General features: G+C 34.7%; 1 long non-coding RNA gene across 1 annotated transcript in view; it reads right to left on the bottom strand.

Moving 5' to 3' along the window:
- Positions 1–1,608: 1,608 nt before the first annotated feature.
- LOC137860507 (uncharacterized) overlaps positions 1,609–23,802 on the bottom strand; it is a 31,165-nt gene continuing 8,971 nt past the window's right edge. Inside the window, exons 3-5 of the long non-coding RNA XR_011098964.1 lie at positions 23,495–23,610; positions 10,662–10,709; positions 1,609–1,906 (exon numbers count right to left, since the gene is read on the bottom strand). This is a non-coding gene — a long non-coding RNA (uncharacterized lncRNA). The remainder of the gene's footprint in view (positions 1,907–10,661; positions 10,710–23,494; positions 23,611–23,802) is intronic.

Here is a 23,802-nt window from a genome sequence, read left to right as displayed (position 1 = left end):
TCAGTGGTAACGACAAAGAATTGTTATATGTACTAAGGAAAAGTGCATATGGATATGCACAAGGGAGTCATATGGCTTGGTTTAATAAGATAGCATTTGCCTTCTTTCTCAGGCAGTGTGATTTGAGTAAACTTGTTTTGGTTTGCACTGCAACTGCTAGAAGTGTACACATGATCAGTTATTATGCATAAGATGATGAATTGTATCTTACAAACAGTGATTTATGAAAATATATTTACTTTATTATTTATGCTCATCTAACCATACTCAAAAACTCAGTTTCATATAAATCTATAAATATAAAACATAACTTTAGTAAAGAGAAAAATCATGTTTCAAATCTGCAGCTAAGTTTCTGCAAAGCTAGATTTCTTTTCAGTACTGCAGAATTTAGAACATTTTGGAGGGTAAGGTATGGTTAGTTTAGACAATGAGACGCAAAATGACAGGCTAAAATCCTGCTCGCACCTTTGTCAGTGGAAAGTTTCCTATGAACTCCTGTTCAGCCATTTCACCCAATATCTGGTTAGCGTGGGGTTTCTGAGTTTGTAAACACAAAGTTGAGCTATCTGTACATTTTGAGTTTAGTAAATGTTGGTAATGAAGAAATAAGTTGCCTAAGTACTTAGGATTTGTATGCAGTTTCAAGTTATTAAATGTCACTGAATATTTTAAATGTGATACCACATATAAACATTGGGATATGGGTGAATACTATTGAGGTTGCTTACCCTGGAACATGCTTCATGTTCCAAGTGTTTTATACTGTATACTGTATACTTTTAGTCAGACCTGCAAACTCTTTAATAAGTGTGACACAAGTTAAAAAACACCTTGATTTACCATGATGACTATCTGATTGCATAATAAAGCAGTCTTTCACCCTAACACTGTCTTTCCCTAGTGGTTGTTTCAGAAGATATCAATTAGCCATATATTAATCCCATATTATTATTAATTGCCATAATTAACATAAGAAAATCAACACAAAATGAGATACCAGAAATCTGTAAGAACAACTGAGAAGCATTTACTTTGTGATAAGTTGTTCTCTTTTCTTAATATAATTATTTAAAAATATATTCCTGAGATATCAACAATGTGCACACACATGTACTTGTATGTTTGTATATATCATGCACAGATATCTAACTTTATCTGTTTATGTACTTATTCACTGTTTATTATTTCCTAATAATTGTCCATAAAATAGAAAACTATTAATGGTGTGATATGCAAGTAACTCTAAATTAAGCTGTTCAATTAATAGGACTACCGCATACCAGTTTTTGCCAGTTGTCTTATGTTGAGACCAACTTTAATTAACACCTCATAAAACATACCAGCCTCTTACAATTAATGAATTTATTAGACACAAAGGCTATATGTTTAAGAGGTCTCCACTACGTAAATTAGATCTGAACTATGAGATAGATCTGCTAAATACTACAGATTTCATACATAGTAGAAATAAAGATGCAAATCACATAACAATAAATTCAAATCTTTGTTATAAACACCCTGGAGAAAACTTTAACAAATCATAACTGTCAACAGGATGGATGATGAAAGTTTATGTCATGCAAAAGAATACAAATCATTCTGCTGTTGCAAGCATCGCTCTTTTATTTTCTTGGTTGTAGGCACATCATCAACTTTAATGATAAAAGCCTTCCACAAAAATAATTCTTAAGCCTCAGGAACAAACACCTCTTTGGCACCCTGAGAGAATGCTCCACAAACATCATCAATCTCCTTCTGAGTATGATTTACAGCCTTTCCCTTTGGCCGGCTCAAGCTGTCCGTGTGCATGCCCCGGCAGCGTCACATTGGGATTCTCCTCCACTTTGTCCTCCAAGCACACACTACTTGATTGGTATTCTTGCCATCAGCTTTCCAAACACCTCTGGAAAATAGGAGAAGGAAGTTTGAGTATAATCCCTTCCATGTGGACATGTTTGAAATATACAACTCACATGAGAGAAAAAAGGAAGGAATACATATCTGGACACAAACTAATGGGCCAAGGTCTCTTTTCCAGACAGATTTATTGTGTGCAGCCAGGAGGGATGTTTACAAAGAAGACGCTAGTCTCTCCCGGACTGTCTGGCTCCTCTAATTTATTTAATTGCCTATATCTACTAATGGACAGTCCATACACCAAGAGAGCCAAAACACAAAGCATCGTTTAGTGAGATTCATTTCCATCTGTGACACAACTTTTGTGCCAGTTGCTGCATATGCATGGGAGAAAGGTTGATGAAGGCAGCCGTGCACCAGCTGAGGCTCCCTTAAAGAGGTTTAAGTGTTCTCTTTTTCTCCTCCTTGTATCGCTGAACTGCAGGAGAAGGGTGTGATGTGGTTGCTACCTTCTGCAGGAACCAGTCCTGTGGGTAAGTATATATTCATTTAAGGGAGTGTAAATGATAGGAAAATCTGAATCATTATATGCATTGAAGCAGCAGAAGAAAGGATGTAATGCAACACGATAAAATAACTCAAGCTTAAGTTTAGTGTCTGAGAGTGCAGCCCCCTCTTCATGACTCACCTAACTGAAGTTCACTTGTGGACTGCAGGTGTCTGATAAATGAACTCTTTCGGGCCGCTGTCTTTGAATTTCAAGAATACAGCCAGTGAACCAGAGTTGAAGACATCTATTGTTTTTTAGAAACATGCACTCACTGAAACACATGTACATTCAGTAATAATTGTTGCCTGACTTCAGTAGAGTTTCACGGAAAGAAGGTTTGCATTGAGTGAAACAGTAGATAACTATGAGCCCAGTCATATTTATAGGGGAAAACAAGTGAAGGAGAAGAACCTAGAAAGGTAAATCTACAAATGCATTCATAAAATCTTTGTGATGTTTTATAAAGCCTTGAAAACTCACATGCTTTCATTGAATGCAGGCGTATTTAAGATCTGTCTGTACTTACAACTAATCATTTATATTTTCCTGGTAAGAATATAGTTTTTCCATTTATGTTCATAGCTGAAGTCAGGCAACAATTATTACTGAATGTACATGTGTTTCAGTGAGTGCATGTTTCTAAAAACCATGAGCAAACAGAAATGCTCAGCTACCTAAGTATCATCTGGTGTTAAGCATCTTATTCCCCTCCTTTGGGAATTGTAATCCTTATCACTTTTATCTGTATAATAGGGATAACATTTCCCAAACTCCCAACAGCTCTATAGAGTGGGATATATTGACTTTTGCTTTTTTAAGGAGCTATATGAAGACAAAACATTCTCAAAATGAGAACTATGGAACTGCTATGCAAGTGAACAGTTCGGTCTGTATCTAGTGGTTTATTTTGAAGCATTCAGTCATGAAGCCAGACACTGATTGTATTTTTAATAAGGCTGGCAGAAAGTTTTCTATATATGGTGGAAAAACAGTATTTCAGTGAACTGAATCATTTTTTGAGCGTCTGCTTTACAGAACAAGTTTTAAATTTGTGACCAGATTTAAAATATTAAAGCTTAAATAACGAGTACTTGTAAAGTTTTTATGATAAACTTATATTTTTGTCAAAGGGAAGACCAAACATCAACTCCTAATTATGTATTTTTACACAAGGTAATCCAATGTCATACAGTGTTATTGCCTTGTATTTCTGGAAACTTCAGATGACTTTTTGAACACTGAACAGCAGTCTATGTGTGTATTAAAACTGCATTTATAGCTATTAGAGAAATTTTGTTTTTATTCTGCATTCTGCAGTTAAATTCATATTTATTTTGGAACAGTTACTTATAGACAAAGTTACCAATTAGTTCTAAAAAAAAAAATAAAATACTTGAGATTTTGCCACTATTCTTCCAAGGAATGCAATTATCTTGTGCAGAATGTCAATGCATAATTTCAGAAAAAAGATTGAATAAACAATTTTAAGTACATTAAAGGAGGCTGTAGCGAGGTGGGGGTTGGTCTGTTCTCCCACGTGCCTGGTGACAGGACGAGGGGGAATGGGCTTAAGTTGCGCCAGGGGAGTTTTAGGTTGGATCTTAGGAAGAACTTCTTTACCGAAAGGGTTGTTAGGCATTGGAACGGGCTGCCCAGGGAAGTGGTGGAGTCACCATCCCTGGAGATCTTTAAAAGACGTTTAGATGTAGAGCTTAGCGATATGGTTTAGTGGGGTCTTGTTAGGTCAGAGGTTGGACTCGATGATCTTGAGGTCTCTTCCAACCTAGAAATTCTGTGATTCTGTGAATTTTCATATGTAAGAATAGCTATGTAACTTCATCCTAAAGGAGTAAAAGCAACACTAAATTATCATTCCACTTTACCTACAGCCTAAGACACCAGTGGTGAGAAGCAGGAAAGTGGAAGCATGACTAGTGATTTAAGTAGAAGGAGAATTTAATCTACTGAAAATAATGAAAGCTGTGATGGCCTCATAGCTTTCGTAAGCTCTTGCTTCCTTGCAGTATCAGTTACCAAGCCAACAACGTGCACAATTTTTAGTGTAACTTCTTTCTGTTCAGCTGCTTAATTTCATTATCATGTATATTTTAAAAACATGAAATAAAATTCTGAAGGCTTTGATGTGTGTAGTTTGCCAAATATTTGATACATACATATTAATTTTATGAGACACAATAACCTATAATGATTTGGGAAATCTAAAATTTTCAATATAACTGTGGAGCCAAAGAAATTTCTAGTTGTGACAACATCCTTTTAGAGAGTTATGACAATAATTGAGTTTCTATGCTTTTCTTTTAATTTCACTACCTGATGATACCTGAGAGCAATGGACTTTTTTTAGAATCCCATTAGATACCATTATAATCTGATTTCCTTTTTTTTTTTTTTTAATTTTTATTCATTTTTTATTTGGTTAGGTTTTGCTTCATCATCCCATCCAGGAGATTTCTTAACAAATGACCTTTACCCTCAAAAGAAAACACAAAAGACTTTTTGTAGCTTTAGCAACTCTATAATAATAATAGATTTTTAAAAATGCATTTTCTTTGTAGACCATTTATTTACAAAGAGTACATAATAGTAAATTATAATACAAAATAGTAAACCCTTTCTTTGTATGCTAGACCATGAAAGACTTGGTGTTCATAGGTTTGCTTTACTCTGAATGAAATTCACTCACTTGCAGAAAAACACCTTAAGGCATTTCTAAAATCTGAATTCCTTTTTTAGACCATCCAATTCCTTTTTTAGACCACCAAAGGCCTAGTCCTCTACGAAAGAATATTTTGATATAGTTTCCACTGATTTCATCAGCACCTCTGAAGGACTTTAGAGGGCTGTGTTGGTTCTTTGGGGACCAAAAAAATACTAGTACCAGTGGTGCCTACTCTTTCCTGCCAGTCCTTCTGTAGCTGTTCCAGCAGTCCCTTCTCTTTCTTTGGAAGTGTAAAAATACACCTGTGTTGAAGAAATGACACCTGAGTTGAAATATACCCGTGTTTACAAAGCCACCATAAAGTTTCCTCAACTGCAAAGAGTCCCCATGGTCTCTCAGCTTGTGTCCTATCTTCTTCATTACTGCACAGTGTTTCCTGTCTGCTGTGCCTGTGTAGGACTTGGGAACTTTGCTTTTTGGTTTACGTTTTTTGGAAGCTAACTGTTTTCAGCAGAGGTCTTCCATTTCAAATTTATATTGGGGTCCCATAAATCAATTGAAGAATGACTGTGTGGTCCTGTCATACCATAAATTAAATTAAGCAAATTGGGATGTTTTACTAGTAACAGGTGGATGTGCTTAAGATAGAATGGAAAAAAAAATCAAAATATATAAGAAAAACAAACGCCAACAATTTCAGCCATGTTTCTGGTGCATGCTAAAAGCACATTATTTTTAAAAGAAAAAAAAAAATAAACAGTATTGAATTTACTAGAGGGATCCAAACACACCTCATTCAAATAAAGTTAAGAGTTTGCCTTTTCTAGCATGTCACTAAACAAATTGCATTAAATACACAAACATAAAATACACATGCATAATTTCTTCTGAAATTATCCAGCCTTTGATGAGTTACTATTATAAACAAGCACACATCATATATACAGAGATAATTGTCAGCTGCCTGGCTCCAAGTCAGTCATAGTATAGTGATATACATTTTGCCATCGCTATACTGCTGTGCTTAAGCACCTCTGAGCCTGCTTTGCACAATGATGAGTTTGCAGAGAAAATCCTGGAGTTAAGAGGCAAGATGTTTTCCAAAGGCACCCTTAGATGCTTTGTAGGCATGATTCATTCATATAAAGGAGCTGATGCTAAACTTTAAGCATGGAAAGATCAGTGAATAAAACCTATTGTTAATTTTAAAAGCAATTTCAAATGCCTTTACAGTTAAGCCATTTAATTTCCATTGGTTTAAGTTTAATCATTTTTCATTAATGTAAGCTAATTTGCAAGCTAATCTAATAAAGTAGCATGAAACATGAGGAGCAGTGCATTGAAATAAAGGAAGCTCAGTTGCTTGCAGCTCATTAAGGTTCTTGAAGTTTAGAAGACTAATTACTGTCTAAAAATTATTTTGTTTACCTCTACCTTTTGAGAGTTCCTGTTTTATCCCACAGTTTAAGATTCACAAGCCAAATCATCAGTACATATAATTTGGTAGAGCTCCAATAAAGTCAACAGGCCAATTTATACCAGTTGAGAATTTTAGTGTTTGTTGTTTATTTGTTTTTTAGTTGCTTGCTTGTTTTGAATGGAAGTTTATAAAAGCTTCCCTTTGAAAGAAACATTTTAGTGCAAGCTTTGGCAAGCCATGTTTCCTCTTCTTGTGCCTAACAGAGTGTATGGAGCACTTCATGTTGATGTTGATTACAATGAGAAGATTTAAGATTTAGACTGTAAAATTCATGCTGTAAGAGAATCAAATGTTTTTTTTTTTTTTTTTTTTTTTTTTAAATGGAGGCTGCAGGACTTCTCTTAATTTGTGTCTGAAATAGTACCTAATTTTTTGTAAAATGATCTACTTGCAAACTATTAGAACAATACTACATCACAGCCATTGGTAAGCTAAGTACTCTTGCTAGTAAAGATGCATAAAAACATCTAAAATCTTTTCTCTTACTTTTTCAGGTATTTTAACAACTTGACTGAGCAGTTCTTTACCAGATTTCTGTTTTCCGTGGATACTCAAGATTATTAAAAAAAATTTAACTTGTTTTTCTGCCATTCATTTCTGATCAAATGTGAATGTTAATTATAGTCTAACTTTAGTTCTAATGTTTCATCATTTAAAGATGATGGTGGTCATACAGCCAGGAGATAAGACAAAAACATTTCCCTAAGAGATGCATTTGCACATACTGGAATACATATTGTTGCTTATGCCCATGCAAATGATCCAGGTCACTCTGCAACAGTGACATGTTCTCCTTACTTGCCACAATTTTGTTGTTTCTTCTCTCTTTTTTCTTTATCTTAAATAGCACAGGACCAAGAACTGTTCCAAATTACTACATGTGTTATGAGATAACTAGTGTGGTACAAGATATAGACATAAAAATATGAATGCAACAGCTGAGTGTTTGTAAAAAATACAGTAAACACTGTGATCTTAAAATATAATCAAACATTCCATACTGTGCTACTTAGGGTATTACAGAAATATTGCAAAGCTCAATAGAATCAAAAGGAAAAATATGATTAACTTTAATGTTACACTAAGCATTTTTTATCTTCTTTTATAACATAGGAAATACAGAAATACTTCAACCTTCAGAAACACAAAAACAAAAGCTCTTTTCTTACATGTGCTCCCTTTTTCCCAAGCATCCCTCAGGAACCTCTTATATGAGTTTCACCCACTTTTTCTGTGGATGGGAGAGATGGATGAAGTATGTGCCTCAGGGATAGCTTTAAACCTGATCCTGACACAGTTTCAGTTTGCTGTTTTGACCTTGCTCAGCTATTGAGGGCCTTAGGGACTGCACTGAGATGGAGACTGCCTTGGTACCACTGGCTCTGTCCATCTGTCTAGATCACTGCACTAATCTAACAGAATGATTTTGCCCTTAAACAGACATAAATACTGCTGTGTAGGCAAACTAAGAGCCTCCTCCCATGCAGGAATTTTACTGAGCCAAATGGTGGTCTTGCAATGCACTTGGGCAGAGAACACTGGGCAATCATATCCCAAGTGACATTTCAGCAAGGCATATAGAGAATTTAATCAAGCATTACTGTCCTTGGGAGAGAGATCAGAAGCTGTTTCTGATCCAGATTTTTATTGGTACAGAAGTTGCAACACTGAACACATAATAGTATCCATAGTTCACAAGTAAAATGTGGGATTCGGAAGTCAAAACTGAGAGAAAGATGAGTGTGATTTTTAGACAAAATGAGACTATTGAATTTTAAAATGAGTTAACCAGGACAAAAATAGGACAAGAAAAGTATTATTTGAATAGTGAACAAATTGAAGTGAATAGGATATATATCATATATTTCTTTCATCATCATTAAGAAAGCTGATTTTCTGACACTCACACAGATATAAAAAAAAAATGTACTTTTGCCTTCTTTCTTTAAGTGAACTGTATTATGTGGCTGTACTAAAATCCACATGAATAAAGATTTCTGTAAAAAATTGTTTTATGAGCAATGCAATAACTGTGTATGCAATTAAAGATTCGGTTCTATGCCTGTATTTGAGCTACAAACAGGATAATACAGTGTCTTTTTCTTAAAATATGGAAATAAAATACAAAATTGGCTTTAGTGGAGCTAAGTTACTTGGTATTGTCCTAGCTGTGGTCAACTATAAAGAAGAAGAAAGCACAGAGAAGTGGTAGTTTGGAAACACTGTTGTGCTTGTAATATGTTGTTCCAGGGCTTTGTGGCACTCGCTCCTTTTTGAAGGCTATTCCATACAAGAACTATTTTCAAGAAGAGTTTAATCCAAGTAAAAATCTACTACTATATTCAGAGGGATGGGAAATCAGTCCCCTTATGGTTCCCATGCTATAAATGGAGTCTGAAGAAGGCTTCTAGAAACATTCATTCAATTTTTTAAATTACAAAGTAGGATTACAAACTGAGTTAAACTGATTTGCCAGAAAAACCTTTTATAAAAATTCAAGTCACTGAATATGAATAATTGCAGATGCAGACATTCACACTAGAAAACTACTTCCATATTGTAAGGGTATGAGAAAATTGATATTTTTGTAAGAGAATGGCAATTATTAAATCACTTGGAACTGTTTAAATGTATTGGATTGTGGATGTGACCATTAACAGTACGAACAGGTAATAGATATTTTCTTTCTTCTAAAAATCTAATTGCTCTCTGCTATATCAAGAGGAAATTCAGTATGCTGAGTGATTCTCTGAGGTCACTTGCTGTGTTTTCCATCATTTTCTGAATGGAATTATCCTATGAATACTCTATAATTCAGGTGAATAAGAAATGTTTTTCTATTTCATGAGAATTTGCACAGGTTGAAAAAAGTTTAAAAACATTAAAAATGCCAGAATGCTCATGAATTTCTATCTGAAAACAACCGTTTTTTTTTTTTTTTTTTTTTTTTTTTTTTAATTACTTTCAAGGAAAGAAGAAATTATCCCTGGGAATGTTAAAACAGGGTTTTATTAAAATCTTTCACCTAGGATTTGCTTAATGTAGGTATTGGACTTGAGCACTGGCATTTTTTATTTCAATAAAACAAAATAAAATAAAAATAAGTTGAATTATTTCTAACATTTCTGTACTCAGATTTAGCAAATTATGAATCATTTGAAGTGTTAATGGCTTTATAAGGAGAACCAAATCATTGAGGTCACAGACACTTAGGCATGAGGCTTAGTTTATAGAAGATAAGTATGATTTGCTAAACTGCATGCAAGCAACATGTTCTGCTTCTGCAGGACAGATGTCTAGATCTGTGCCTGTAATTTCACTTGGTTTTCATCCCTTTATTAATATGTGAGAAAATTCTTGGAGTTCAGCATGCAAATTAAACTGTTCATATAAAGTAAAATAAAATAAAATGTTTCTGGAATAAGAAGTTGCCAAAATATACTGGATTCTCTTTATTCACATAAGTCACTAAAGCCATTTTATCCATCATTTTAAGGGCAATTAACCATCAATTTAAGGGCACATTAATGTATTTTACCACTAGGAAGTAATCTCAGTATAAATAAACCCAGATTCAGTGTATTTCCTTAGATAGATCTAAAAGATAAATCAGGTCCATTGTGCCTTTGTTGGACAAGGAAAACTACATGCTATTCTTTCAGGATGTTCAGAAATTCTCTGTATGTGCCTGTGATATATCTATAGTCCTTCTGCCAGTTGGTTAATTGCAGCAAAAAAGATGATTTCAATACATCTAAGTTCTTTCTTGAAACGTAAGTTCACCAGCTTGATGTGAAGGGAAACTAAACATACTTTTCCCTGTTACTGTCAGAGGAAGAAAGAAAAACAAAACAAAACAAAATTAAATAAAATTAAAAAAAACACAAACCAAACCAAACAAAACAACAACAACAACAACAACAAAACAAACAAGCAAACAACAACAACAAAAAAAAACAACAAAAAAACCCACAAACTCTATTAGAGGAATGGTAAAGGTTGTAAACTTGGGAAACACAGGAACAGGAGGGTCCTATTGCTTTTAAATGCAAATACACATTTACATGTTATGAAAAAATATCTTCTCTCACCTTCCAGTACTTTTTTCTGGATCATTTTCAGTAACCTCACAGATGGTCCTGCATGTAAAGGTAAAAGGTAAGATGGTTCCATGGCTTGGAGCTCTAAAAAATAATAATTGTTAATGCCTATTTCTTAGCAGATCTGTCACCAGTGACAGGGAAACAGCTTGTATGAATGTGACATTACTGCCCAGACCTGTGACTGCAGCAGAGACCAGGCCTATCATGGTAGGGCTATTTTATGACCATGTACACCCACTTTGACTGGTTTATCACACTGTCCATAGTGATGTGGGTGCTTTTGTTAAGTCCAGACTGTACCCTTTTCTGGGCTATCAATATCAAAATATTGTAATGGCAAAAGTAGACACTCTATATGTCAAATATCTCAAATATCAGTGGAGGATGTAAAGGTAAGTGACCAATAAAAATTACATTCTCTACAGCTTTCTCCTTTAGCTGCTGGCCACAGAGCTCATGTTTGTATACTACTGGATTCAAGTCATGGTAGAACAGTTAGAGGTTTCGACTTTGGTTATATAAATAATTGTTCCAGAGTAAATCTCTGCCTGTTCCTCTATGCTCTTTGCAAGCCTGGGAATTTATGAGTGGATGAATTTAGAAGCACTGAAAGCATTACTTGATCAGCTTCACTGTCATCAGCAGATGTCACTGCAGCCATTAGTAACTAATGAATTGTTTAAGAAGATATAATGGCTAATTTGTCTGGTCAAAAAGGCATAAACACAACCTTTGAAAAGTGCCTTCTATTAAGTCAAAAGAAAAAATTGAGTTCATTGTCCTTTAATTTTTAAACAGGATGAGTTCCAAATCTATTACAGATCTGAGACAAATTATGTGGTGAATTTGTGGCATCTTCTGAGATGCTGATGAGAAAATGATAGCTGTTTTGCAATACTTAGGGTGCCAAAGGATCAGGTAAAGAAACCAGAAAAGAGATTTATGTGATCATAATATGAATATGTTGGCTCCCAAAGGATCATTAAACAAGATATTTGTCTCCCTCCCAGTGTTTTTAAATAGTGAGCACTTATATCTAAAGACTTCTGTCTTTTTCTATGCAGCTTTGAGTGGCCAGAAAATGTTTCATGACTGTGATTGTTAGCTTGGGTCTTCATTAAGGCCAAATTTTCTAACTTGTTTTCACACAAAAAATAGTGATAGACTACAATATAAGAGACCATTTCTTTACACATACTAAAACTGGGATCTATTTCCTTCTGATATAATGAATTAGTCACAATATTTAACCTAACCTGAACTGAGGACCTATATTCTAATTTATCCATATTCAGTGTGGCCCAATAAATTAATCATAGGGTTCTATATGTCAGTTCACAAATTTAATATATTTGTGGAGTGGTCTAACCAAAAATATCAGATGAGTCAATTCCTTGCTCATGTATCCTGTGTAATCACTGGATGATGGAATAGCAGAATGACTATATGAACTAAGAGGAAAGTTAGAGAAAATTTTAAGAAGCCAGCCCACCTCACTGTCCAGATTGCACTCTGAATGGAACTCAGCAGTGGGACTGAGTCTTGTACATTTTTTTTCCTGTTAGGACTGCTATAGTTTTTGAACCCCAGATCTTATAAATGCTGTGTTTCCACTGCATTAGGAAGACAGTGTCACATCTTCAAATTATAACAATATTAGTAGCCACTGTTTGTAATCTGGAATAAAAAAAAATCAAAACAAACAAACCAACCAAATGACGAACACTGGAACATACCTTTATACTTACTTTACTGTCATTAGCACATTACCAAGTAACCCTGACAAATTCAACTTTTTCATTTTCATGTCAAATGGTAATTAAGTTTATGTGTTGCAATATGGGAGGAAGGACTATCATTTTGGTAGTGTGAGTTGTTAATAACAGGAAGGGTTCTGGACTGTGATAAACTTTTAAAACTGTTTTCTAATAAACGTTCTCGTATTAAAGATTCCTTAGGCCTGAAATTGAAGCAATTAGTTTTTTTTTTTTTTTTTTTTTTTTTTTTTTTTTTTTTTGGTTAAGTCACTCAGACTGTACTGTCAAAACACAACTGTGCAAAGAAAAATTGTCTGGCATGCAGCAATGAAAAAAGGTAAGACTCTAAGGGTCAGCTCATCAGATGGTGTAGATCTGCCTTGTGCTACTAAAATCAATGGAGCTAGACAAGTTTACAGAAGTGGATAATGCTGCATCTTGGTAGCATGTGTGTGTGCCAGGAAAGTGCTGCTTGCAGAGGCAAAGACACAGCTACAGAGTGGTGAATGAGAGAGAAAAGTATGGAGTGATGTGTACTAAGGAGTAAAAAGACATTTAACTTTGCTGAACATTTACCTCTGTACTCTTAAGGTTTATCAAGTCAATGAAATGTTTGTACACGTTTCCTCATTTTCTTTTCACAGTTGTGCTCTCAGAAAAGCTAAAAAAAATGGATTGTTAAGTATACCTCATTATAAAAAAATAAATATTCAGAGTATTTTAAATGCCAAATTTACTTCAGGTAGCTGCTATAAATTATTATGTTGCTTTTAAAAATGAAATGAAAGGAAAATAAATGAAGACCAATCATTTAAAATCTTAGTTTTCATGAAGGCTCGCACAGCACTTTTGCTATTGTATTTTTAATGTGTTATTGTTATCTTGTTAATGAATTAAATATTCCAGGCAAATACCCATTCTTGTTTTACATGAAAATGTAATATGCATGCTGATATTGCAGTGCAATGGTGACCAAATCTAGAGTTGTCACAAGCTATAGACAATATAATGGTTCTGTGTTACTCTTGATGGAAAACTAATGACTTCAGACAGAACTTTTTTTTAATTCCTTTTTTTTTTTTTTTTTTTTTTTTTTTTTTTTTTTCCTATCAGTGAAATTGCAGAAACAAATTAAATAAAGTGAACTATGTATGAGGGGGCACCTGGAATGGAATTTCCCTGTGTCTGCATACAAAACTCCAGAGTTAAGAAGACAGCCAGGGAACAGATGTCAAGTTTTACAGTACAGAAGTAAGGAAAAAGGCATGAAAAAAAAGTTTTTTTAAGAAGTGAAGAAATTCTGTTGCACAAAGATTCCCTCCCCATAGGGGACTACTAGACAACTTTGGAAAGTTGTGATGAATTATGTGCCACTGTAGTTTGGATTGTTTCTTAAATCACATTTTAAAAATACTTCACTATTGAACTATATTGTTTATACACTAGGAACACAATTTATATTAAGAGACAACTGCTTTTTAGGGTGTAAGATTTAAAAGAGAAGACTTCAGAAAAAGAATTTACAGTTTCAAGACAGATCTTCCTTTGACAGACAGGAAAGTCTATTTTGATTTACTTATAATAAACTTACTTTGGGTTATGCTGTGCTTAGCTATTGAGGATTATATCAGAGAGGAGTAAAGTATATTAGGTCTTTTTGCCCATTTGCACTGCCATTACAAATACAGGCAGCAGAAACTGCACAATGATTTTATGTGTGTGTGTGTGTGTTTTTAATTATTATTATTTTTTATTTGGAGAAAAGGTAAATTACTTTTAAATTTCTCATATCCTACTGAAAATTCTTAGGCCCTGGATATGAGAAAACATTTTGAAACTGAGCTCTGTGCTCTTTAATCATCTCTTGGACTTCTGTTTATATGCTCTTGTACCAAGGTTTTAAAATATTTTTCAGTGCATTGTTCCAAATAAATTATGAGGAAACTAACTAATTTGACAAGTGCTCTAGAAACAAAACCAAAAACAAACAAACAAAAAAACCTGTAAGAGATGTCAGTAATACTCTACTCCCTCTTCTAGGCAAGAATACAATAAATGAGTCAATATTGGTATATTAATCAATCTTTTTAGTCTTTTCTTTAAAATTTACAATATTAGAGACAACATGGCATCTCCAACCAATCCAATCAATGTACTACTGTAAGAAAAAAGACGATATATTTGTATTACTAAGAACAGATGAATTCTTACACTGTACTACCATGCAATGTGGCAGCAATATAACGTTCATTAAGCTTTTCGTATTGATCTTTATAGGTATATTTAATGCAACGAACATGGTAATGTTAATCTGATGAGAACATATTAGGATAATTATCATCATGTCAGCTGCATTAACCTCTAACAAGTGGACATTATTCACTTCAGTCCACCGTGGTTTTAGTAATATGCAAAATTGGACTGACGGTATTAACACTAATCAGATGGTCTAATAACTGTTTTCTTCAAAAGACACCACTCACAGTCTGTAGGATAAGCTCGGAAATAAAGGAACTGTTATAGAGACACAGCATTGGCCTATGGTACATGGCACCGAAGCAGGCACATCCCACAATATGGTGAATATTCTTTTTGCTGAATACACAGAATTAATTTCCGCTGATTATCGTCAATAATATATATATATATATATTTTTTTTTTTCTCTCTCCATCAGATAGCAGCAAACATTCAGAAAGCTAGAGGGGCACAACACTCATTTTCAGGAATTACTGCTTATAGTTACAAATCAATGTATTCAATCTGCATAGTTTCAAAAGGACCAGGACAATATTACACTGTCTATTTTTTTCCCCTCCCTGGAGAGAACCAACAATTTCACTGCATCATTTAAGAGATCCCCATACTATTTGTGATATTTGTCATGCGAAACAAGTTTTAACACAGCATTCTTACTGGACTTGCCCTCATCAGTAAAAGAAATCGTTATTTTAAAATTCCTTTGTTTGAGTAAAAGTGCTTCTTAGAGCTTCACCAAGGATATTGTAATGAAAAAAAAAATATTAGTAGATATAGGTTTTTTTCTTAATAGCAAGAAAAAAGGACCTGTATACTATATCTGACTTACCCATGGTCACAGCTGTGCTAATAAAACAGAATATAAATCTGCAGTTTTACATCCAAAAAAGATTTGGAAGAAAACATTGCCTCTGAAAAGGGCATATGCAATAAACATTTACTGTAAATAAATAAAAGATTGAGGAAGCTTCCAGGAAATATTTGTGTATGTAAATGCACGTACCCATGCAAAATGGGAAGCCAGGCATGCTTTATTTATCTCCCCTTGAAAAACACCCACCTTGAATTTCTCAGTTCCAGGAGATTTGTATTAATTTTGGAAGTTTCAGAAAAGTTATGGGGAGTTTGTTTGTATGTTGTTTTCCTCATAATTTAGTATAAGAGTGCCTGTTCTCTGTTTCAGTTGGGAGAGTGTCCTCATGAGAGGAAAAACTGAAATTTAGTATAATTTATGTTATCATTTAAAACCACAATTATCATTTTTTAAAATTAATATTTGCAAATGCTATGCTCATCTGACAACCCAAAGAAGTTCTTTTTGTTTTCACCAGCAGAAGGAAATGTGACAATATTTCTGGTGTTAACAAGTACATAATGTCTGTGAGTCCAGACATTTTCAGTATTACATTGTACAGTCTTGTAACAATCCTTACTCTATTTGAGATATATGTTAATCAAACTGTTAGATGAATTAACTACACTATCATTAAGGAAAAAAAAAAAAGTCAGATTTTGTTTAGGGTCACAGAATCTAGCGAAACCCAATCTATTTACAATACATTGTGATGACATTTATTTCATAAGATTATTATGTAATGATCTGATGTCCAATGAAATTAATTTGCAAAAGTAAGTGCAGAGTTTGGCAGACTAGAAAAAGTCTGCTTTGGACAGAATGGCATTTTGATGTAACATTCCTTGCAGGTAGACTGATGGGAAGAATAAGGCTGTTAGAGAAACTTGATAGAAGTTAGATTGAATTTATTTCATTATACCTAAAAATCAATTGATGTAACTTTAACTGTAATTTGCCTTCCCCCCCCCCCCCCATCAGATGAAACCTTTTTTTTTTACCAGGGATCATTTCTAATTTTAGGACCTGTGCTTGTAGAAGAAAATAAATGCTTTGGAGCACAGCTGGGATTTTATTAATATCTGGAGTGTGATGAAAAGGGTGGAAAATCAGGGGAAATGATGGTTCCATCACTACCTCTTCCAATGAGGCTAGTATAACAGGCTGATTATGTGAGAAAAGGAAAATTATATTGGTCTAAACATAGGATCTTTGCTCAAGTTTGTAAGAGACAAGGCAAGAAATCCTGTTTGAACTGCCAAAGAACAGCTGAGATATGACCCTTTTAATTCTTCAGATGATAGGAAAAACAATCAACATAAAAGGAGTAGCTTGGGTAAATGGAAATAATCCATATAAAATTGCTTAAATATTAGCAGAAAATAATTCCAAATAAATGAGGTCAGTATTAAAGGCTCTTTCTTGCATACTTTATTTTCTAGTTCCTGTTAAGTTCATTTTCCTCTTCCTATTGTTTTCTAGTACATGTTCATATTTGATTATGCATTGAAATATTTTACTTGGTGGTTGTGTGGACTTCTTTTTGACATTTTATTTTATTTACTGATGTATACAAGTCCAGTATAACATGTTGAAATGACACTTCATCAGCAATATATCATACTTTATCTCTAGCATTCCTGTGTTAAAGTCAAATTGGTCTATCTATCTATCATAAGCCGTGATTTGGGAGGTTTAAATATTTCAGCTTTTGCTCTCTAGGCATAGTCAGCACATATTTTATTTTACTCTGTCTCCAACTACCTAATTCTCCAACCAAGGTGCTATAGCTCAATAACAACAAGCTATCAACCCACCCTTGTCATTTCAATTTTTCACATATTTTCTTAGTCTGTATGTTCTATATCTCAGTGAATTCTTATCTCTCCTGGTCCACTGCCATAGACTTGTGTTATATAACAAAGCCTCATCTCTGGAATGTCAAAAATAATGAAAAAAGGAAAACCACAACAGAGAAATTGGCCACAGACACTTCTGTGGATCCAAAGCTCTTACACTTCTGTTCATCAGCAAACCTTAAGTTAGATGGCTTTTCTATCACCTGCACTGTAGCTCTGCTGCCACTTACCAATGGGGTGCTGCCCAGCAATGAATGCTTCTTGCAGAACGTCTCTGTGCAGGTATTCACTGTCAGCTAGAGAAAATACTGAGCACTGGCAAGGGATTTCTCTTCTATTTCGGCTATCACAGTCTTTTTGAGAGCACAGACAGGAGAAGCTGACATAAGAACATGTAGCAGTTGTAAAAATGGAGCTGTTGGTGGGATTAGGAGATTTATATAGAGTTTTAAAATTTCTCAGAAAAGTCACTGAAGGTATAATCCTCACTTTTGTTACTACATTCCATCAAAATATCAATCACCAGTTGCTTTTAACAGGTGATATTTTCCTTCCAGTTGGATATGTGATTCTTCCCCTGGGATGAAATGATGACTAGCCATTTCACCAGTAATAAATAGAAAATCTTCAGTATCTCCCGATATTAAAACAAATCGGTATTGTGAAAAAATGTGAGGGGGAGAACAATAGTCGATGTTGTTCTCACTTAATTGAAGGATTGAAACTGAAAAGCTGGAGAAAGAGCAGAAGGACTAAAACATATTGCCCACCCTGAAGGCTGAACATAGTGAAGAAATAGGCACATTCCAGAAAAACAAAGGTGTGTATTAGTTCTTTAAAAAAAATAAAAATAAAATCAGTTTTTACTTTCACAGTAATATGAGACATTTAACTATTTTCTTATCAGAACTGCAAGGCAATTACCAGTGGGCTAAAGATCTAATTGTGAGGGTTCTTCTGAAATTATTTTTTTTTAAAGTACTACTAAAGGACATCACTACTCCTCCATGCATACATCTCTATGAATTTCTCTCCAAGCAGCTATAAATACTAAATAGAGTTTAGGAAAAAAAAAAAAAAAAAAAAAAAAGCGCCTACCATTTTCATTAAAGGCATGGATGATTCAATGAAAACACAGTAAATTCACTGTAACATCATTACAGCTCTGTGGATATTATGCTGGCAGTTCTGTGCCTTTGCCACTCCTATGTTACATGTCATGAAGATTAATTATTTTAATATGGACCATACACAAAGACACACATGCATAATAGGCTAACTGACTTTCCAGTCATAGTGCAATGTGAATTGTGGCATATTCCCAAATTTCTGACCTATGATTTTACTATTTCAGACAGTACTGTCAGAATTATCGGAAGGACAGTGTGAAGTGTGTGTTCTCAGTCCACAACAGCGCACGCCAAAACAGAGTAATTAAATGGAATTTCTTTCATCCTTTCAAGTGTAAAAGAAGCTAACAAAAATAATAATAAGGGACCATATATAACTACTTTACTCAATCGGGAAAAAAAAAAAGATTGAACTGAAAGAGCTATGCAATACAAAAAAATGGACCGTCAACATCTTCAGAATTCAAGTAAGTCAATGTATAAATAATAATCAGAAAGAACAACTGATATTTGAATTAAAGTTCAGATACTACATGTAACTGACTCTACCTCTACACCACATGACAAATATGACTAAAATTGTATCATACGCATCACGTTGGTGACAAGTCTTTGAAGCTGAAAGTACAAATATATTTAAGCATGTAGCTTTTGACATCTACCTGGAAGGAAGTGCTGAGGAGCAGGGGGTTGGCTTCTTCTCGCAGGTAACTAGTGATAGGACTAGAGGGAATGGCCTCAAGTTATGCCAGGGGAGGTTTAGGTTACAAATTAGGAGACATTTCTTCTCAGAAAGAGCAGTCAGGCATTGGAATGGATTGTCCAGAGAAGTGGTGAAGTCACCATTTCTGGGGGTGTTCAAGGAAATGCTGGACATGGTGCTTAGGGACATGGTTTAGTGGGTGATATTTGTAGTAAGGTGATGGTTGGATGAGATGATCTTGGAGGTCTTTTCCAATCTTAATGATTCCATGATTCTATGATTAGCATTGGTTTTCTGTGGTTGGAGTACCAGACAGATTTACTTTCTTTGCCAGACTTATCTAGGATCATCTTCTTCTTGAAATGGAAAGCAATGAAATTCAAGGTAAATACAAGGCAAATTCAAGGTGTTTTTGTTGTTGTTTCTTTTTTTTTTTTTTTTTTTGTTTGTTTGTTCTCTCTCTCTATTTTTTGTTTTACAGGTGAACATTTACCTTGCCCTTTTTGTGAGGGTGTCAATAGATTCAGTATGATATTGAAAAGCGTGAGTCTGGCTCTTGTGTGCATACCTGGACAGGTCTGAATCTTGAGTCATACCCTACCTGAAAATGCAATTTGGATGGAGAATTTATTAATTTCATCTTCACTTCCTCTCTCTTGGGTCTCAGCATCTGTTGCAAATCCATTCCCTCAAACCCACCAAATCCTATTTAGAACATTTTCAGGACATAGCTCCTGATTTTGAAGCAATCTTTCATTTTTATGAGGAGTTTTGACTCATTTTTATGGGAAGCCTAAGGGACAAATGACATGCAGCATGCCAGAGTAGAGTGATTAGCCTGCCAAACTTGGAATCTCTAGCAAACACCCATTGCTGTTCTAATTAACTTACTACATTCAACATTTGCATAAATAAATTACTTAATTGAAGCTTCCTGAATGGCATGACTTTGCACATTTTTGTGAGACCAGAAATATCTGAGAAAGCATAGTGAATTTTGTAGTTTTTATAAACAACTTCTTCCTTCCATGGAATTCTCATTCATAAATTATTTACAAGTGCAATACTAGGTTTATGTAAGATTTTTTTTTTTTTTTTTTTTCCCCCAGTTGAAGTATGAGTTTTCTAAATAAGATATAAATGCCACATCTTTTAAAATTAGATTTTATAATGAACAGGTCAGTGTTTTTTTAAGTACTCAGCCAAGATATGGCAATCATACCTCATTAGTGACTATCTTTCTAAGACTGCACAAGAATCTCTTAAAGAATTTAATGGACACTATAAAGAGCTGCAGCTGAATTTCTGCATTTTTCATGAGAAACAGAAAGACAAGGGAATTGTCAAGCCTACAAAAACAACATTAGAAGTTAAATTTTAGTGGAACAACCATAAATAGAGTACAACATAATTGGGAAAGGAAAATCTAATTTGTGAAAATCACATTGCAACCACCCTGCTAAGACTAATACCGTAAAAGAAATTGCAGCATGAAAAACAGATAAAAACAATGAGAGTAGAATTTGGAGATATCCTGGGCACACCCTGTCTGTTTCTCCTGTTCTGGGAATAGCTTATACTACAAAAGTAACATATCATGAAGTAATTGCTCACTTAAAATTAAGAACAAAGCAGCTGGGGGAAGAATTTTTTGGTCACAGGAGAAATCAAGATGAGTAAATGTAATAAAATAAAATATCCATGTGTCTGAAAATAAGTTTCCTAAAAACTACACAAATATGGAGATTAAGTTGAACTTCCATGCTAACTATTTGCAAGCAATTTCATAAACATGAATTACATCATCATTCAGAACCTAACCTGGGAAGATCAGAGCAGAGTGACTTATCTTCCAGAATCCAGATAAACAGATCATAACATTTTGGAGTGATTCATCAGGGCAGAAACATGCCTTAGAGTACATAGTCTTTAGCTGAAGTGAATGATACTAGATATCTCCAAACCCAGTATATGAAAAATGTAAATCACACCACTTATTTATTCCTCCAGGATAATGCTGATGGGTGGAAAGAACTGCAAGAATAATGTGATATATCTTGTGAAAGCCATTTTCTACTGAACAGAAATTTGCTGTGTCATTGATGTATGTGGTGACAAAGCTGTATCACGATATTCCCAGCTCTTGGACAAACAGAAACAGTTTGAATTATGGTTGGATGCATTAATATTTCTGGAATGTGGTGAAGCAATCTTATTAAACCACGACAGCTTTGTCAGCTACCTTCCATTTCAGTAGATCCTGGCTCTAGAAGCCTCTGAAGTAAAATTTCAATTAAATCCTGAAAAAAAAAAAAAAAAAAAAAAAAAAAATATTCTTCAAGTATGGCAAAGACAGTGTAGAGGTGTTAAATTTCACACGTAGTAATGCTCAGTCTGGTTAATGGTTTAAAAACAGCCCCATGGAAATCATAGAAGTAGCAGAAATCAGTAAGAGAACTTCATGAGACTCTATTGCCTGTATGTCAGGGTTGGAAAGTTTCACTTCAGAGTTTCAAAATGCCATTGGCATTCTCCCTGTCTTCTGCTATTTTGTACCAACACAGCCAAGTACCAGTAATTGCCAGGCTCCAACACTGCCAGGTATTAGTAATTGCCAGGCACCAGCATAGAGCCACAGTGTAGCCAAGTGTTCCCTGCCTGCAGGGTGACAAACTGTGGATATGCCTGGGACACTGCCAGGCCTGAAGACCTGCCTCACTGCTGCCCTGCTACAGGCCAAGCCACAGTGTAGGAGAAGGAGGGACACCAGGCCACATGATATTCCAAGATAGACTCCAAGCTCTGTTCTGCAGACAGCTCCATCCCCTTCTCCCACGTCTGTCCCCAGACCCTGCCCAGCAACTCCTCCCTGCCCCTAGTGAGGGTGATCTCACTTGGAGATGTGAACTAGTCTCTAAAGCATGACCAGTTACCTGAACGGATAGACTCCTGCTCTTTCAGTGATCTCTGTACCAAGTACTAGCTAGATATTTTAATTACATTTGTGAAATTCGTTCACAGATGCTCCAATGAGATCACTGTTTGTGAAGTTCAGCTGGGTTAACGTGCACAGCTGGACCAGCAAGAAGGTCCCCAGCTGCTCTGTTCTCACACCTCCCTCTCACCCACCTGTAGATACTTCAAAACTCTCCAGTCTCTCTTTTGGTAATTATAATGGGTTTAATAAAGGAAGTGCTGACACAGTCTTAGCTACAGAAGCATAAGTACTCCCCTCCAATAAGGGAAAAAGTACGAATATAAAAATGGCTTTCTTTGTTCAGAATAGAACAAACCAGATGGCTTCCCAGACTATAGTACCTAAAAACTTTCATTGATTCCAGTGTGTACAGTATAATAAAAGTGTTCAGGGGCCTCTAGCTTCTTATAGGGTATTTTATTGTCTTTATTCACCAGTCTGGATATTTGCCATGACAATAATTGAACCATGAAAAACACATATATCTTTAAAGCATGTTATAGTGCAGCTTTTAAGGAATTGCTTGTAGACTGTAATGGAAATGATTTTCATTAATTAATGCCTTGGGTCAACTAGTGCAGTTGAATAAATAAAAATATTTGATATATAAAATATTAATGGTATTCAGCACTATCAGTTCTTAGGGAAACATTAAACCTAACAAATATTTTCTACAATAAAAAAGTATATATATATACATTTCTATGTATTTGCACATTTTAAAAAACTTTTAGTAATACTTGTTTACTATCTACTTCATTATATGCAACAAAGAAGTCTGTTATAAACATGAAGGTAGATTACTACATTAGAGAGTCTGATGAATGGAAAAAAAAGACTGTACAAAAAAAAAAAAAAAGAAACTATAAAAATTTAAAAGACACTCCTGTAAACTTCTACCCAGAGGAACCACTGAAGCTGTTTAACCAGAATACTATGAATAATCTCCATATTGGCCCCAGATATACATTTACTTCCCCCAAACAATAATTAAGAGGAAAAGATAGACATTCACAAATGCGTCAGTGGAGCAAGGGGAAGCTTTTAGCAATCCCAGGTGTTCAGGGTTTATGAGTGGTAACAAAAAGGGAAAGTGTGGGTAACTGACAAAAATGCTATTGCTTTACTCTCAAAATGAAATTAGATGGTATATCAGAGTAGTTTAAGGAATAGAAACAATGCTGAGGAATGAAAAAAGATACACAAAATTTCTTCATTCTCTATGAAATAGAAAGTATGCATTAGAAAAAATATAATTATGCATTAAAAAATTTCCTCACTTACCTTGTCACTACCTCAAACCAATCAACACTTCCTGTAAATGGTCAGGTATTCAGGCACAAGGATGGTTGCATGTACTTCAGGAAGTTCTGTCAGGACAATGTCATGTTTTCATTTTTCTGTGGAAAACAAATTGAAGTTCAGCCTTAAAGCTTACATGGCAGGATAGATCATTGTGGGATTGTGTCTGAAGGTCTAAGCATCAAAGTGAACATATATTTCATACTGGACAGGACATTTCAGATGGGTGGCATCTTTATGACATTCATGTTAGAGCCTGAGTAATCCAGCCTCTGGTAAACAAGTCTTCC

The sequence above is a fragment of the Anas acuta genome, chromosome 8, assembly GCF_963932015.1.
Source record: "Anas acuta chromosome 8, bAnaAcu1.1, whole genome shotgun sequence".
Lineage (NCBI taxonomy): Eukaryota > Metazoa > Chordata > Aves > Anseriformes > Anatidae > Anas > Anas acuta.
Note: the sequence above shows the minus strand (reverse complement) of the source record. Positions and strands in the feature narration are given on the sequence as shown.